At 39.6% G+C, this 14,601-nt stretch overlaps 2 long non-coding RNA genes across 2 annotated transcripts; one reads left to right on the forward strand and one right to left on the reverse strand.

Annotated features, from left to right (window-relative positions):
- Window positions 1-346: 346 nt before the first annotated feature.
- On the reverse strand, window positions 347-5,338 carry LOC132900137 (uncharacterized). Its single transcript, XR_009656758.1, has 3 exons — window positions 5,290-5,338; window positions 4,972-5,137; window positions 347-545 (listed from the first exon to the last, which is right to left on the reverse strand). It is a non-coding gene; the product is annotated as an uncharacterized LOC132900137 (long non-coding RNA).
- LOC132900136 (uncharacterized) lies at window positions 2,512-5,944 on the forward strand. Its single transcript, XR_009656757.1, has 3 exons — window positions 2,512-3,217; window positions 4,532-4,677; window positions 5,803-5,944. It is a non-coding gene; the product is annotated as an uncharacterized LOC132900136 (long non-coding RNA).
- Window positions 5,945-14,601: the final 8,657 nt, after the last annotated feature.

Here is a 14,601-nt window from a genome sequence, read left to right on the forward strand (position 1 = left end):
CATTTAGCAGACATTCTTATCCAGAGCAATGTACAACATACCCAGAGCAGCCTGGGGAGCAGTTGGGGATTAGGTGCCTTGCTCAAGGGCACTTCAGCCATTCCTGTTGGTCCAGGGTATCGAACCGGTCCCAAAGCTGCTTCTCTAACCTAGTATTCGTCAAAAGTTTGGACACACCTTCTAATTCAATGTTTTTCCTTTATTTTCAAAAATTAAAACTCACTTCATGTCTTAAAGTAATGATGGATGTCGTTTCTCTTTACTTATTTGAGCGCTTCTTGACATAATGTGGATGTAACACTCACAGGTTCTACTGTAGAACTAGGAACTGGAAGACAGGCTTGACAATTCCAGGTGCATTTTATTTTTACTTTGATTTCACTTTTCAGTGAGTTTAGTTTTGTTTGTTTTCTCTCTCTCTCTCTCTCTCTCTCTCTCATACACACACACACACACACACACCCATACACACGGCGTTGGGTTGCTCAGCTCTCTCTGTCTCTCTCTCTCTCTCTCTCTCTCTCTCTCTGATCACCAGATTCACCCTAAAAGAACACAGAAAACACACCAAAGTAAATTTGCAGTCATCAGACATGGGTGAAACTTATCAGATGTTGCCTGACAGTTCAACCTGCCTACACCACTGACACTTGACCCCCCCCACTGTTACGATGGATTACTACAGTTGTGGAATAGGGCTATTTACTGTATTGTTATTACTTACTATTTACTGTTTGATCTCAAACACATTAAGAAGGTAAGAAACTCGTCCACTCATTACCTTTTGACGAGGCACACTTGCTAATTGAAAAGCGTTCCAGGTGACTACCTCATTAAGCTGGTTAAGATAATGTTAATCGTGTACAAAGCATCATCAAGGTAAACACTGGATACTTTGAAGTATCTAAAATCTCATTCATCTCATCTCATTATCTCTAGCCGCTTTATCCTTCTACAGGGTCGCAGGCAAGCTGGAGCCTATCCCAGCTGACTACGGGCGAAAGGCGGGGTACACCCTGGACAAGTCGCCAGGTCATCACAGGGCTGACACATAGACACAGACAACCATTCACACTCACATTCACACCTACGGTCAATTTAGAGTCACCAGTTAACCTAACCTGCATGTCTTTGGACTGTGGGGGAAACCGGAGCACCCGGAGGAAACCCACGCGGACACGGGGAGAACATGCAAACTCCACACAGAAAGGCCCTCGCCGGCCCCGGGGCTCGAACCCAGGACCTTCTTGCTGTGAGGCGACAGCGCTAACCACTACACCACCGTGCCGCCCAGTATCTAAAATGTTAAACAAATTATTTCATTCATAGTTTTGATGTGTTCAGTTTTGTTCTACAGTGTAGAGAATAGTCACAATACAGAAACACCTATCAGTGAGTAGAGTAGGGGTGTACAAACTTTTAGCTGGTACTGTATATATTTATATACATATTTCCAGGTTGCATGATACGAAGACCTTCATCATTCTGAATCTTTAGCTACTTTATTGAAATCCACTTTCGCATAAATAAATAAATAATCCAAAATTACGCTTTGCTTTGATATAAAACAAGGCACAGCTCCATAATTATTGCTATTGACTTATTTTTGAGCAAAAGACCAAATCATCACTTCCCTCCTCATTAACAAGAATCAACATGTTAACATGTTCTGCTGAGAACATGAGAAGAGGCTCATCATATGAGTTCGAACTGAAGTGAATGTTCAGCATATCTTGTATCTCTTTTAGCAGGTAAGAAAATTCCACTCACTCACTCACTCACTCACACACACACACACACACACACACACACACACACACACACACACACACACACATACTGAATATAAAGAATACAATCAGGTCTGAGTGTAACACTAATCAGTCAGAGACGATGAACATACACACTACTTCACGAAATATAATGTTGTGAAGCGATTTGATCTTTTCGTGAGTGTCACTCTTGTGTTTGTGACTTTGACCTGAATGAAATTTAAACATCAGGCACTTTTCATGACAGTAAATAAAGGTACTGAGTCGATGGAAACATGGGTCTAAGCAGGGTCAGACCACACACACACAAAACCACACAGAAAAAAAAATGCCCTGTTAATACTGATGTACTGTTATCACTACAGTAAATAAGTCACATGTTCAACAAAACCTGGTTATTGCCAAATGGAAACTAGGTGATTTTTTTTTAAAATAACCACCAACTAAATCCGCCTGGTCACATGTGGTTTAGATACGAGACATGTGTCACAGGGACAAAGTGGGATGTTTAATCAAGAGCCTTTTACAGAAACTGGCTGGACCTGTTACCAGTAGCTGTCACAGTGATGCAAAGGTGGATTAACGACCTGTCAGGCCTCCTTATGCAATGGAAGACACACCCAGACCCAAACTCTGAGAAATTCTGAGTCAGTCCAATCAAAGCAGGTTTCAGAGTCAAAGTGAACCTTGTTTACAGCCATAAAACTCAGTTATTTCAACAATTCACAAACCATGTTGTCTGACAGCAGGGTTCATATGAGCAAGCAGATCCCTGGAAAGCTGGAAAATTCAAATCTTTATTTCAATCTTTTTTCATGTTGCTAAACATACAAAGAGTAACACCGTGTCAAGAAGCCGATGTATTCTTACAAAGAAACAGTTTTGTGTAAGAATCACTTCAAACAGCAAAAAACTTTATTGAACAAAACTGATGAACAAATGAGAAGAGCAGCACAGCAAGACGACGTTAAAGACACACTTGTGAAATAGTCTTGCCCTGACAAGCTACACATTTGCCTCAAAAAGGAAAAATGTTTGACAGTGTTTCCATGTCACAGTTCCAGATGCCTGGTTTGATCCTGAGCTCGAGTTACGCTCGCTGGCCGTGGTGTGAAAATTCTTCATGCAGATGCTCATCTAAGTTTCCAAATCTGTCATTGCTTCACTATTGAATATGTTCTACTGTCAATACTATTATTAAAAAGCTTATAATCTCTGCTTTCCAAAGAAATGTATCTGGTGAAGATCTGTTCAGTACTTTGGGAGTAATGGCAGGTTGAAGTTGGTACAACAGAGTAAACTCTCTGCTTGCGTGATGTTGGAAAACTGCCGGTGCTTTTCTTTTGGAGTTACGGGAAAGCAGTCATGCTCTCTCTCTCTCTCTCTCTCTTCTGATCGGTTTCCAACTGGATTACTCATGAATATCAACCAGATAACTTTTATAGGTATGTTCTCTCGCTCTCACTGTTTCTGATGAAGTATTCAGCAAAATGTTCCATCTGCTAGTTTTAATGTTACAATTCACGGGAGACTCTGAAATGAGTTTTCATAGCTTTACCTACTTATTTTTTCAAATCAAATTGATTCATGTAAATAAATAACTAGTTTAGAATATAACTGGAGTTATTTTGATGAAAAATATTGAGATCTTAGTGGTCAGAATGAGATTTTAAAAAACAAGTCAGAAACGTGAGTGTCAATTTCAGTTCCGTTAATAGGAATTGTTTATTGGATGGGCAGCACGGTGTTGTAGTGGTTAGCACTGTCGCCTCACAGCAAGAAGGTTCTGGGTTCAAGCCCAGCAGCCGATGGGAGCCTTTCTGTGCGGAGTTTGCATGTTCTCCCCGTGTCTGCATGGGTTTCCTCCAGGTGCTCCAGTTTCCCCCACAGTCCAAAGACATGCAAGTTAGGCTAATTGGTGGCTCTAAATTGACCGTAGGTGTGAATGTGAGTGTGAATGGTTGTTTGTCTCTATGTGCCAGCCTTGCGATGATCTGGTGACATGTCCAGGGTGTACCCCGCCTCTCACCCATAGTCAGCTGGGATAGGCTCCAGCTTGCCCATGACCCTGCACAGGATAAGCAGTTATGGATAATGGATGGATGGATGGATGGATATTTATTGGATATTTCAATCACGCAGTTTTTTCAAGGTTCACCTTGAAAGCTGTGAATATTAATCAAAAATAATTTATATTCTTTCATATAAACACTAGTAGGCCCTACTTTTGAGAAATACAAAAGGCATACAGAACACAAAGAGGGGATTAGAAATAATCTTTTATTACTTTTTTATTGAGTGTACCAATTTAATGGTTGTGCCTAATTAGCATAATTAATGCAAATTAAATACTAATTTGCATTATTTGTTTTGACTAATTTTTCAAACTTTGTATTCAGTATCCAACCATATACCGGTATGTTCCTGCCAATTTCCATGTAAATATCTTGAAAAATAGAAAAGTTATTAAGAAAAAAAAAATTGATCTCATTGGTTAATGAGGCCCATTTTGGACCATGTGATCCTCATACAGAATATTACAGCAGTTTTTGAAAAATTAAGCCATTTTTTAAATCTTTGATTTGTAATATCTCAAGAATGGATAAGCATATTTTAATTCTGTAAAAAGTATGTTGTTCTGCATTCAGTTATGAATTCAATGAGAGCACTTTCAAGCAATTTGTACTGAATTTGAATTTTCACCTGATATGCCTACTGTAAGTGTAAATGTATGTTGATGTGTTTGTGTACGTGTACAGTGCCCTGCGATGGACTGGCATCCCTAACAGAGTGTATTCCCATCATGACCCCAGTGTTATTGGGAGATGGTGGATGGTGTCCACGCATCCATCATAACTCTAAAAAACGAGAAACCAGTTCCTGAAGGTATTTCAGTGAAAGACAGGTAAAAGATTGAAGCTTCAGGTTTAAAGTTAATCCCCAACTCGAGCAGCTGCCATGAAATGAACTGAAAAAAGACTTAATGGCTTCTTTAACATCCAGTTTTTTATTCCAGGTGTCAACTGACTGGCTGATGAAGTGCACATTAATTATATTAAAAGTATGAACAGATAACAGATGTAGGCTACTCACTGACTGGGCTTTTTTGACAAATTGCTCAAATTCAGTGCGTGGAATTAAACAGCATGTTTAATAAAATATAAATGTAATGTATTCAGAATCAAAGAGGAAACAGTACCTTTGTAAAACACCCTAAAATGTACAGGAATTCCTTAAAAATAGGTCAGTTTCTATAGCCAAGAGAAAAGCAGAAGCAAAAATCCTGTTCTTTATTCCAAACCAGTTTTTGCCAGCAAGATGACAAAGAGGCTTTTTTTTCCTTTTGTACCTCCGACTTGCTTGGTCTGTAACACAACATATTCTCATGTTTACAAATTTAGAATACTTCCTTGAGAGAAAAAAAGATGAACGTTGTTACCATTCCAATGCCAATTCTTGTAAATATGACAAGAGATAGAGTTGTACTTGTGCTATCAACATTCTACCAATAACATACCAGGTCTAAAAGGCAGCATTCTATCAGTGTAGATAACATCACGTGTCCCAGACCTAAAATGTAAAAGTTAAAGTCAGCAGCTGGGTGTGATTAAGTGCATATTTAACCAGTGGTTAGCTGATGGGCCGTGAAAACTTGTGAAAGACCCAGTGCAGAGAAGCCCACATGGAACTATCTGCTGACCTCGGCCTTTTTTTTTTTTTGACACAAAAGTATGTCACTTGAGATTGGTAATAAATTTGGCAGCTCTACACCGAGACCACATAAAAGCAGGAGAGTGAAGCAAGAACAAAGAGTAAAAGAAAAGGGCACTGGGACATTCTGTACAAACTCTGCAAACTCTGCAAAGCTCTGTCCTTCAGAGAGAAGCTTCAAGCGGTCACACGATGGATAATAGATTACACGTGCCTGCCTCTGATCTGAGTCATGGTGAACTGGTTACACAGGGGAAGTTTGATTTGTTTCTCTCACATGTCACTGTTCCTCACAGTGTTTACTCTGTTCCTTTGTCAGGAGTCACAAATTTATTTACAGCAACTGGAGAGAAGCATCAACAGGAATCAGAAGTGTTTGCTCTCAACAAGACACATCTTGGTGCAGCGGTTGGCATCTTTAACGTTCATGCTCAAAGTTAAAATAAACAATAAAATACATTTCAGACAAAACTTCTTCATCTTTATTCGCAATATAACCAATACATTTGTATTTGGGTGTGTTTTTGTCCCTCTGCCTGCCTGTGTGTTTTCTCACTCTGTCTCTGTATGTCCACATGGCGTGTTGCAATGGTTCCACACGTATGCGGTTTTTACTTCTTTTTGTGCCGAGTGTCAACAGAGGGCTGGTGCCAAATACAGAGAGTACGTGCGAGAGTGGTCGGCATCAGCAGTTTTTCCTGGGAGGAGATGCACCACTTGAGAAAAGAGGAAACTTCTTAAAAAAAAAAAGACAGGAAAGAAGCTGCTAAGCTGAGTGGAGGAGTGTATTGTGAAATATTAGAAAATCAAGTCGAAGCAATATGAGCATTGTCCATACTTGTCCTCAGTTGCACTGCCATATCTGGGTTTTTTTTAGTTTCCCTTTTCCCCCAATCCACATTTCAGTCCATGTAAATTTAAAACTCACAACATGTGTCGAAGCATCATCATTAGAGAACGTCTCGATGTGTTTCAGCTTTGGCTCATACATTAAGTGCATACTTTTCCATGAAAAGGAGCGAATGAGTTTTGTCGGAGTAGTGTTATCAGAGAGCACAAGAATGTTGACGGCCCGAATAGACCCAAGATAACAAATACACATCAATGGAAACATGAGGCCAGTTGTGACGCACACCACATTCCCACAACACTCTTATCCTCCTGAACCTCAGTCTCTCTCTCTTTCTCCCTCTTTTACTCTCTTTCTTTAACCCCACTCCTGATTTATCTCCATCTAATCATTCACTGCACCGCACCGCATTCTGCTTATGCAATAACTTAGTTACAGATGTTTTCCCATCTCCCTTGAACGCTTTCACATCCCTGAGTCCTCCTTCATCGGTCTGTTTAGCTATCGAGAGGGACAAACTCAAAATTGCAGAACATGTTGTTAAAGTACAAAATGTCTTGGGCTCCCCCCCCTTTCCTGCCCTCCTCATTCTTTTCTGTGTTCCCCCCCCTCCCCGCCCCCTTAAATACCTCCCATCAACTCACTTCCTGCATTCAGAAGAAAAATACAAGAAAGGGTGTTGCGTGCAGCACTGATGAAAATTCAAGGAAACGACTCATCTGGATTAGAAATGTTTCACTTCCAAATATATCAGATCCAAATCGTTGCTGATGTGTCGTTATCATCACATCATAACACAGACACACACTGAACAGCACAGCTGATTATTTTAATGACTAATAATACAAAAATATTGGTTTGCACAGTATTTATACTGTAATTATCTTCATGAAGATGTCAACAAACTCTTTACAAATCTTTATCTTGATGATTCCTGTGTATTTTATCCACCTCAGATATCAAGTAAGTGTTTAACTCATGTTCAGTGGAACTGTCATAAAAGTACTTTACATTATTTATCATTATTAATACAGCATGATTGTTTGCTCGAGGGTTGACTGTTCCTTTACTAAGACCTGGCATCCATCCAAAATGAATGAGAGCATGATTTTATTTAGCATATGTCCTCACCTCTGGCCCTGAACTGCATTCCTGTTGACAGGCCCTGAGTTAAACACTGATCATTGTGGTTTACTGGGAACTAGATGACTATAATTAGTACTTAAAATTAATCACATGACATTTTCGCTTGTTCAGAGAACTACTCTGAATATTCATGAGACACGCACAAGATAATAAACACACACTTTGGGGAAAGTCACTTAATCTGATTGAAGAGGTCAGCATTTGTTTTGATGTGTGTCAGAACGTTGCCAATGTGTGTATTCTCAGAACTTAATTCTGGGATATACTGTACATACACTACCGTTCAAAAGTTTGGGGTCACCCAGACAATTTTGTGTTTTCCATGAAAAGTCACACTTTTATTTACCACCATAAGTTGTAAAATGAATAGAAAATCTAGTCAAGACATTTTTCTGGCCATTTTGAGCATTTAATCGACCCCACAAATGTGATGCTCCAGAAACTCAATCTGCTCAAAGGAAGGTCAGTTTTATAGCTTCTCTAAAGAGCTCAACTGTTTTCAGCTGTGCTAACATGATTGTACAAGGGTTTTCTAATCATCCATTAGCCTTCTGAGGCAATGAGCAAACACATTGTACCATTAGAACACTGGAGTGAGAGTTGCTGGAAATGGGCCTCTATACACCAAAAACCAGACATTTGCAGCTAGAATAGTCATTTAGCACATTAGCAATGTATAGAGTGCATTTCTGATTAGTTTAAAGTGATCTTCATTGAAAAGAACAGTGCTTTTCTTTCAAAAATAAGGACATTTCAAAGTGACCCCAAACTTTTGAACGGTAGTGTAAATGTGGTAATGAGACATGAATAAAGAGGTTTGTATCCCCAGTGTGTGTGTGTGTGTGACAGAGATGTAGATAGAAAGAGAGACAGAGTATCTCGCTCGTGCCTGGCAGATTCTGCACCCAGCCTTGACTCCAATACTGCACTTGTCTGTGAGGCCTGGGCCCAAAGTTTCCCACGGACAAAAGGTGATGTGTGCAAATCCTTTGAACCAGATACAAGAGTGATTTTACACAACTTGGGACAAGAACGAGCACATGAAGAACTCTCTCATCGTGTTTACGGCAGGACCCTGACTCCTAGGCTTTCTTTTTTTTAGAAGGATGAATTTGTATGTATTTATTTGGCAAGGAATTTGATAAAAAACAACTTTCATATGAGGCAGAATCCAACCCGAGCAGAGAGCTGCTGAAGAAGCTTCCAATGACTGGAACAAGTGGAAGACAATTGTGTAAAGAAAAAGCTGCAGTGAAACACAACTGCTAATTTGCAAGACTGTGAAAGAAATTAGTCACCAAGTTGTCATTCTTAATCTTTCCAGTGACGTGGACAAATCGAATGCAACTTGGGGAATGGTGAGTTGTGATTTTCACCACTAAACAAAACAAAACAAAAAAAACACCTGACTTTGCTTCGCAGATCCTCGGAGGAACAGAGTTTCTGAACCATTTGATAAAGTCTTCTGAGTGTTTTCTGAAGAGTCTCAGAAATATGTACAGTGGATCTAAAAAGTCTACACACCCCATTAAAATGATGGGTTTTTCTGATGTAAAAAAAATGAGACCGCGATAAATAATTCCAAAACTTTTCCCACCTTTAATGTGACCTATGACCTGTACAATTCAATTGAAAAACAAACAAATCTGTTAGGCGGAAAACAAAAAAATAAAAAATGTATGATAAGCTGGTTGCATAAGTATGCACACCCTTAAACTAATACTTTGTTGAAGCACCTTTTGATTTAATTCCAGCATTCAGTCTTTTTGGGTACACACCTGCTATCAATTAAAATGACTCTGATTAACCCCAAATAAAGTTCAGACATTTACTCCGTCGCATCCTCCAGCAAAAGCCAGCGTTCACAGAGAGCTTACAAAGCATCAAAGGGATCTCATTGTTGAAAGGTATCAGTCAGGAGAAGGGGACAAAAACATTTCCATGGCATTAGATATACCATGGAGCACAGTGAAGACAGTCATCAAGAAGTGGAGAAAATATGGGACAACAGTGACATGACCAAGAACTGGACGTCCCTCCAAACTTGATGAAAAGACAAGACGAAAACTGGTCAGGGAGGCTGCCAAGAGGTCTGCAGCAACACTGAAGGAGCTGCAGGAATTTCTGGCAAGTACTGTTGTCACTACATGTGACAACAATCTCCCGTATTCTCCATATGTCTGGACTATGAGGTAGGGTCAAAGAAAAACATCCAGGCCCGGCTAAAAATACATCAACTCTCCCAAAAACATGTGGGAAAATGTGTTATGGTCTGATGAAACCAAGGTTGAACTTTTTGGCCACAATTCCAAAAGGTATGTTTGGCACAAAAACAACACTGCGCATCACCAAAAGAACCCCATACCCACGGTGAAGCATGGTGGTGGCAGCATCATGTTTTGGGGTTGTTTTTCTTCAGCTGGAACAGGGGCTTTAGTCAAGGTGGAGGGAATTATGAAGAGTTCTAAATACCAGTCAATTTTGGCCCAAAACCTTCAGGTGTCTGCTAGAAAGCTGAAGATGAAGATGAATTTCATCTTTCAGCACGACAATGACCCCAAAAAAGTTTTGGAATGGCCCAGCCAGAGCCCAGACATAAATCCAACTGAAAATCTGTGGGGTGACCTGAAGAGGGCTGTGCACAAGAGACGCCCTCGCAATCTGACAGATTTGGAGCGCTTTTGCAAGGAAGAGTGGGCAAATATTGCCAAGTCTAGACGTGGCAGGCTGATAGACTCCGACCCCAAAAGACTGAATGCTGGAATTAAATCAAAAGGTGCTTCAACAAAGTATTAGTTTAAGGGTGTGCATACTTATGCAACCAGCTTATTGTATGTTTTTTATTTATTATGTTTTTCCCCCAAACAGATTTGTTTGTTTGTTTTTCAATTGAATTGTACAGGTTATAGGTCACATTAAAGGTGGGAAAAGTTTTGAAATTATTTATCGTGGTCTCATTTTTTTACATCAGAAAAACCGATCATTTCAATGGGGTGTGTAGACTTATTATTTCCACTGTACATTCAGTGAAGACACGTCTCACTTCGTGTCCTCACCTCTTGATATTAGGTTTATTACGGATGATATTTTTGTCCTAAAGATGAAATTGGACCTTAATGTGGTTTACAAGTCCAAGTCCAATGTCAAGTCCAAGACAAGTTGAGACCGAGTCAAGGCTGAGTCCAAATGAGAGAGACATTGAGTTTTGGCAGGCATATGATTGGAGATTCCCATTCGAGCTGGACTTTGAATTAATTCAACCAATGCATGTTTTCTGATCAAGCTCACTGATATATGTGTATGCTTTTAAAGGTAGTCAAGGCCAGGTAGGATATTTGGTGAGACCAATGGCCAAGACTGACACAAATCCGAGTGTAAATACCAACAAGTCCACGACCGTCAGAAAAAAAAAAAAAAACGTCTTGAGTCTGGACTTGAGTCCTCCAGCCCTGATGGTTGTGTCACAAGGAGAGGAAGCTCATTCTCATTATCTCTAGCCGCTTTTTCCTGTTCTACAGGGTCGCAGGCAAGCTGGAGCCTATCCCAGCTGACTACGGGCGAAAGGCGGGGTACACCCTGGACAAGTCGCCAGGTCATCACAGGGCATAGACACAGACAACCATTCACACTCACATTCACACCTACGGTCAATTTAGAGCCACCAGTTAACCTAACCTGCATGTCTTTGGACTGTGGGGGAAACCGGAGCACCCGGAGGAAACCCACGCGGGCACGGGGAGAACATGAAAACTCCGCACAAAAAGGCCCTCGCCAGCCATGGGGCTCGAACCCGGACCTTCTTGCTGTGAGGTGACAGCGCTAACCACTACACCACCGTGCCGCCCCAGGAGAGGAAGCTATAGAGGACATAAAGCTTGACTTGTCAAAAAATGATGTCCTACCACAAAAATGCTTCAAAATGACCTGAGTGAAAAGTTGAGAGGAACAAACCTTCAGTTGAGTAACTCTGACGTAATAAAAGTTAAAGCTCAGTGACTGCAAAAAGACCTGGTGTATTTGGCACTCGCATTTCCAATAAATAAACAGCACATTTTTCAATATTTTACAAGCAGCGACTGTGTACAGTATGTCGAACACTGAGCTGTCGCGTTATCCTCTGCCTTCAGGATGTTTTTATCAATCAATTAAAAATAAACTTCCAATCACAAAATGATGGCACAGTGATACGGTGTGAGTTATATGTGGCTCAGGAAAGACAGGTACTTTCCCTCTTGCAGAATTTGTAAATATGGGCTACAGCCCAAGAACAGCAGTCACAACTGCTGAGTCAGGCCTGAGATATGTTTCTGAGGTCATCCTGAAGGCAGAGGATAACATGACAGCTCAGTGTTCGACATACTGTACACAGTATCCCTGAGCTGGCACCGGCTCATTCCTGCGAAACTGAGTCGGAGGTAACACAGCTGCAAAAATCGCAAATCTGTTAAAAGTGTGAGAGTGAAGTCATATGAATGGTGAATTTGACCATGTGTCTGCTTTGCACTTCACAGTCAGGTCCATCATGAGGATTCTACACTACACTGTAAAAATTATTATTATTATTATTATTTTTAAACCAGTTTGGTTACTTTTTTAAGTGAATAAAAAAAATCATTGTTCAGAGTTGTTGAACTGGAAAGAATGAAACAGAGGGATGGAAATGGAATGGAGGAAAATGGAGGCCACCCTGAAAGAAATTAAATTTGTTTATATCACATTCCGTGTGGAATCCGAAGCGATTCTGATGCTAACCTGCTGAAGAAATTTCTCGTGCTGTAACTTATGAAAGTCTCAGAAGGCAGCTGAAGCAGAAAGGAAAGAAGGATTCGAAGGTTGAGGAACAGGTTACAGAACAGGAGATCATTATTCCAAATGCCAGCTGTGAAATTATTTCATGTTAATGGAAACAAAATTATTAAACAAACAAATAAACAAACATCTCAGGTTGGACCTGTTCTAATGTCCTGGTTTGATGGTGCAGTTTCAGCTGTTTTTCCTGAGGCGAGCACTGCTGTGTCAAATGACATAAAATGAGCGTCAGCAAGGAGATCGTGTCTAATACGACATAAAATCAAACCACAAATTTTAAACGCAAGTAAATATATAGAAATATATCTACTGTATGCCATCTATGTTGACAGAAACAGCAAAAATAACTCCTTTCCTGAAACAAACTTTGTGTTCAACAATAAGCAGGACATTAATGTCCCGTACAATGATATTGCCTTATGTTGTTAATGCTTTTGTTGTTTTATTTATTATTATATTTTTTTCTGAAAGTTATCCACACACACACACACACACACACACACTCACACTCAAACACAGCTTTTGGTGAGTCATGAGGGTGAGTTTCCATCCTCTTGAGACAGCTCCCAAAGAAAGAAAAAAGAAACCAGGAGCCGAAAGCTGTCCAAATGACACAGGGAAATTTTTCTAAATGCTTTACATATAGATAAAAAAAAATCAAGGAAAGGGAGCTATTAATAACTGAACACGAGACGGGGGGGGGGGGGGGGGGGGGTAGATTGCTTGCAGCAGTTCAGGTTTCCTGGCAGGGATTGGTTGTCAGAGCCGTAAATCGCTCAATCACATGTATGAAAATGTACAGTCTGACCATCGTGGTGTAATCAGGGAATTTTTGTTTACAATTCATTTTCTATAAGAATGGTTCATCGATCCATGCAAGTACAATGACTCATCTGCCCATCTAGGTGCAATGATGACTCTGCTAGTTTGAAAGAAATGAGAATAGAGTACTGAAGAAAGGCAAAACACAGTGTATTACATAATCACATTTCACCTTCTCGCCAGTTTACTGCTGGTCAGAAAGCAACAGGATCAATGTTTGTTTTTATATATATATATATATATATATATATATATATATATATATGTGTGTGTGTGTATATATATATATATATATATATATATATATATATATATATATATATATACATACATACACACACACACACACACATACATGTGTGTATATATATATATATATATATATATATATATATATATATACATACATACATACACATACACACACACACATACATATATATATATATATATATATATATATATATATATATATACACATACATACATATAAACATTACATTACAGGCATTTAGGAGACACTCTTATCCAGAGTGATGTACATCATACCCAGAGCAGCCTGGGGAGCAGTTGGGAGTTAGGTGCCTTGCTCAAGGGCATTTCAGCCATTCCTGCTGGTCCTGTGTGTGTGTGTGTGTGTGTGTGTGTATACACACACACACACACACTAGCAGGTTACCTGGCGTTGCCTGGGTTTTGCAAAATTCTGCGTTGCCCCCCAGACTTCCATGTCAAATTTGGTGAAGATCTGTCAAGGAATGATGTTAACCCAAGACAAACAAAAATCCAAACATCCACCACCCAGGAACCCACCGTGGACCCCCTGGGGCCCAAATATAGAATTTCTGAGTTCTGCCAAATTATGGCTATCTCCTGTATGGGTACCTACGTGCCAAGTTTAGTGAAGATCTGTCAAGAGTTTGTGTTGATAAATATACCGTGAAAGGCATTGAGGGAGGGGGTGGGTGAATATTGTGCCCCCAGGGACCTCCCTGGGGCCCGTACATTAATTTTGTTTATACAGTATCTGCAAAATTTTTTATATATATATATATATATATATATATATATATATATATATATATATATATATAAACAGAGAGAGAGAGATTTTAATTTTTAAACAGAAAACAACCTCCTGATGTAGTTCTGACCGATGCAGGGAAGCCGACGTTATTTTCTCTCTCTTTTTTTTTTTATTCCTAAAATTCTAATCCATGAAGCTCATTACCCATTTATTCTTCATGAATTAATTTAAAAGACATGATTGCATAATCTGTATGTCGGTGGCATCTGAACCCAGCCTCTCCTGACTGGTTTACTGGAACCAATAGTATTTCCTCACCTGGGTGTAGGTCATATGGATTACACAACACTCTACAGCATAAGAGAAACTTCTAGAAAAACTAACTGTGCAGAAATGTATTGGATACACATGTATTATTATTATTATTATATAATGAATCAAACAAAATCATTTATTGGGGGGAA

Source organism: Neoarius graeffei, chromosome 16 (assembly GCF_027579695.1).
Source record: "Neoarius graeffei isolate fNeoGra1 chromosome 16, fNeoGra1.pri, whole genome shotgun sequence".
In the NCBI taxonomy this organism is placed as follows: domain Eukaryota; kingdom Metazoa; phylum Chordata; class Actinopteri; order Siluriformes; family Ariidae; genus Neoarius; species Neoarius graeffei.